The sequence below is a fragment of the Cuculus canorus genome, chromosome 1 (genome assembly GCF_017976375.1).
Source record: "Cuculus canorus isolate bCucCan1 chromosome 1, bCucCan1.pri, whole genome shotgun sequence".
Taxonomy (NCBI): Eukaryota; Metazoa; Chordata; class Aves; order Cuculiformes; family Cuculidae; genus Cuculus; species Cuculus canorus.
This window is the reverse complement of record NC_071401.1, coordinates 169,796,816-169,801,614: the sequence shown is the minus strand read 5'-3', so window position 1 is coordinate 169,801,614 and position 4,799 is coordinate 169,796,816.

Here is a 4,799-nt window from a genome sequence, read left to right as displayed (position 1 = left end):
CCTAGGAACTCTGGTTCTAAACCAATAGAAATGGGCAAAAGACACAAGCAGAGCAAATCATCAGTGAAATCTAAGGATTAGCTGTGAAATATTTTGGTTTCTTCGCCTTCCACTGAGACCTCTTGACAAAGATAATCATTAGGTGGTGGAGAGACTTTTGTCATTTCTGCAAGTATAAATGGCTTGGTCATTGTTGGGATTGAAATACCAACAAGCTACCAATTCTCTCACTCAGCAGGAGGTAATTATTCCCATGAAGTTTGCCATACAACTGCTACATCACTAAGGCAGAAACACAAATCAACTGCTTTAAACAGTGAAACATGCATACACTAGATGTCTTGACTTGGCTTTAGGCATGTGAGAAGTCAGCATCGAGTACATTCAATTAACTACATGAAAATGACATAAATTTCAACTATAAAGAGTTTTTAAAAGGTAGTGCAATGCTTTATCTTGTTCAGTCCCAACAGTACTCCCATGTGGGTTTTATACATAAATTCCTGTACTTCTCTAAGAAAACTGGCGTAGCTTTTGAATCTTTGGTACCACTGACTATACTGCAGTTCCAGGTCGAGGTACCTAAAAGTCACACCCCCCAACACCACCCGTGTTTCCCTAATAGCTGGGGTAGAAAGTAAACTTAAAAAAAACCCAACAAAAAAAAAACCCAAACCAAAACACAAAACCAAACAAACAGCAAAATCAACTCTGGGATGGAGTTACAGAAATCGTAATATCATGGTTGGAGAACACTTGTCTGTCACAGCTAGGTTTTCTGTCACTGATTTGCTGTGAGCTCCCTGCATTGTCTCCTGTTGTTGCTGGCCTTTTTGTTTTTTCCGTTCTGAAGCATCAAAGTTACTATGGGAACAAGCAATGGCATTTATGTAGACATTAGTGAGCCCCACCAATGCGTTCCTTGCGAAGTGAGTCTTTATCGATGGTGTGACCTACATATGGGGGAGCACATCCGTGTGGAATGAAGTCCTACAGCAGGCATGGGTGCTGGCAGAATGGGACTTTTGCTGTGCACCACTCCGGAGAGAGGATCCAGGTGGGGGGTGAGATGCCTCTGAAGGGAAGGAGACTGTAACTGAAAAGAGGAGGCTGAGGGAAGACCTTATCGCTCTTTACAACTACCTGAAAGGAGGTTGTAGAGAGGCGGGTGCTGGCCTCTTCTCCCAAGTGACAGGGGACAGGACAAAGGGGAATGGCCTCAGGCTCTGCCAGGGGAGGTTCAGACTGGACATCAGGAAAAAAAATTCACAGAAAGGGTCATGGGGCACTGGCAGAGGCTGCCCAGGGAGGTGGTTGAGTCCCCATCCCCGGAGGCATTTAAAAGACCAGTAGATGAGGTGCTCGGGGACATGGTTTAGTGGCAGATAGGAATGGTTGGACTCGATGATCCAAGAGGCCTTTTCCAACCTTGTGAATCTATGATTCTATGCTTCTACCACTGCTGAGAGGCAGGGACTCAGCAGCTTTCCCACAGCCGAACAAGCTGATAAGACATCAGACTTGGGGTAAATATTTTGGACACAACACAGTGACATTCCTTCCCCACAGTGTTAAAAAGAGTGGGAGTGTGAACTCCAGCACCACATGCAATTCCTTTAAGGCCACCATGGCATGGGAAGAATTTTGTGTATTGAGGCACGAGCATGCAGGGTCAATTTAATTCAAATTAGACTTAATTTTTAAGACTTGCTGACTTTTCTTGTCAGGAACATAGACTTCAGTAATAAAATAGCTATAGGACAAATCTACAGACACTTGTGTAATGTTGGAAGTTTAAAACTTGAGTGGATATTAAATAGCAGACAAACTGCTGACTATTAAAGCATCAGATCTTGCACCATTTGGTTTATTCAGGTTAGACTTGGATAACAAATTGCATCAGCACTTTGATAAGAAAGTTCAGTGATGAGAACTGGAATAGCATAAACCCAAAACTGCTCGAGTATAAGCTATAAAATTAGGAGGAAAATTCCATATACTTATCCCAGAACTTTCAAAAAATGATTAATTTGGTTTGTTTGCCCAAATTTTTGATTGGCCAGTCTCAGACCTTCTGAAAATACGAAGAACTCGCTATTCAGAAAACACAGCTCACCCTCTGCAACTTGATAATTATAAAAAATATCTCCAGCTGGACACCTCTGGGTATTCAGCCATTCTGGTAAACAGCGCTATAGTAACACAACTGAGCACTAATACTTATTTATAGCACTGATTTTTAAAAATTAATTCTGAAACATTTCTGCCCTGTATTAGCTAATATGCAGGTTTATAACCTGTAAAGGCACTCCTATGTAAATAACCTGTGCAGGAAATTGGGTTTTGTTTCTCATGTGTCCTTTCCTCTGTGTAATTTCTTTCCTTCTCCATTACTCAAAGGACAAGTAGGGATGAAAAGAATAAATTGGAATTATCATACTTGCAAAATAATAGGCTGAAAAAGCATTCTTTCTCAGTAATTTCCATATAGAGACAGAACTTTGTAGTGTAAGAAATTGGATGGGAAGCATAACTTTCAATTACATGGGCCTTGGTATTTTTAGCTAGAATCAGAGGACAAATGTTGAATTCAAGAGAGATGTAGAGCTCAAAGCAGGACCATTTGTGCTGCAACTCACACCTGCTAGAACTAAGGCAAAACAACATTCTGCTAATAGGAACAGCAGCAGTTTCTACAGCTGGAACAGATTTCATGGGATCCTCAGAGCTGTAATGACAGTTTTAAACTCCCTCCAAAGGCAGACATGTCTGCAGCTAGGCAAGTGACCATGTGGGACAGCCAGTACTACAACGCCAAGAAGTTGTTTCGGAGAACTGCTAGCGCTAGTAAGTGATGCCCAGGGACACCAACCAGCCAATTTAAGAGCCCCAAGCCAGACATTTAGGAAATTCTGATGTGGTGGAGCTCCCAAACAACGCAGGCATTACTGCTTATGCTGCACTAGGATTTGGAGACTGGAACTGCTTCAAGTTGGGCACAGTCCAAATAAAGAGAGCAGGTGTTGTTCCACCAAACATCTCCAATCCTGATAGTTTGTCTAGATGACACTTTCTAATTGAGTTTAGGTCTGAATTTTTTAAGTACCAGTGAGGCTAAGGAATAAGCAGCAGCATCTACACACTTCTTCCCTTTGCTTTAGTCACCAGTTGTCTAAATCCAGGTGAAGAGAGGATAACCTGGAATGTTCTGCAGATTTAGTGGAGATTTCTAAACTTGCTCTCAAATTGGAGGTGCCTTATGGATTAAGAATAATTTTCTTAAATAATAATCTTTTCTTTAATAATAATCTTGTGCCATCACTCTACCTCATTTGTTATATGCACTGTCCCAAAAAAGCTTCTGTTGGGTTTTTTTGAAAACACTGGGTACACATTCTAACCATAAGCTACCTTTCCACAAGAAGAACTGAAAAATCTCATATGAGCCCATAACTTTAGTAAAAGCGATTATTTAGCAGAAAGTGTTATTGGCATCTGATACAATACTAGATACATCAGATCATTACAGGTGAATAACTGTTTCTCATGGTTCTTAGCCCCATAACTATATCACCATTTGGACTGACAAAATGGACTAAAAAGGACGCATTTACAATGACTTTTGAAATCTTCATGGAGTGTGATCCCACTGTTATATTTCCTTGTCCAATATCTGTGACAGAGACAAGTATGAAAATAGAAAGTGTCAGAACACAGGTACTGTCTGTACTACCTTGTCTACAGAGGCATCCAGATTCACAGCTAATTTCAGTTTATCTTGAAAACACTTCAGAACTTTTTGTTCTTGTCCCTCTAGCCCCATACCTTATCTTTGCCAGTGCCTGGCACAGGATGCTTAAAGAAAAGCATGATATTCTTTCTACAGTTTGTTCTTAGAGAACTATCAGTCACTATCCCCCAGATGCACTGCAAGAGGTAGCGTGAAAATGGCTGTACTGAGCCAGACCAGAAGGTGCAGCTCTTGACACACACCAGTAACGATCACAGACACAGGTATACTAGTGGGCAAGCACATAGCAAGGCACCTGTCAGTCTTAAGCATCCAGCAGTATCAGCTCTGTTATCTTTACATCAAAGAAATTTGCTGGCAAGGAACTCTACAGATCAGCAATGTGATCTGTAAAGCGTTTTCTTCCTTCTCATACATATTGTTCCTTGCGTAGAAGGTGCTGCAAGCAACTTCCAGATTCAGCCCTGTTGTGATGTTTATGCACAGGCACTGGTGGGCTGTTGCCAGAAAGTAAAGGGAGCTTGCATTTTGCATTTTTATGCAAATCGTCAATTAGTTAAAATCAGTTTTCAAACCCTACATACCTTGAAACTGCAAATAAAACTTCTCACCAGAGTGTCTTCATACATGCATTAATGAGAAGGGAATTAAAAAGGAAAAGAAGCATCCATAACTTAAGTATGAGGAAGATGCAGGATCTCCAGCTCAGCAGGAGCTTAGGTGACAAGATTACCCACCCAAAACATCTGCTTGAATATCTTTTTTTTTTTTTCAGCTGTGAACATGATTTCTGTGTTATGACTGTAACATTTCCAAGTTGGAAGGGGGAATCATACATCTGTTCTTTACTCCAAAAGCATGAGCTAATGTGAACATTACCATGAAAATGATTTGATGGTCTACATGAAGCCACAGAGGCAGAAAAGAAATTACTGAAGAATTTTAGGGAGATCTCTACATGTTCTTTCGATCAGGCTCCTGCCTGCTGAGGCAGAACAATTACACATAGATTATTCTCTTTAGTAAGTAGGTCACCACAGCAATTTCT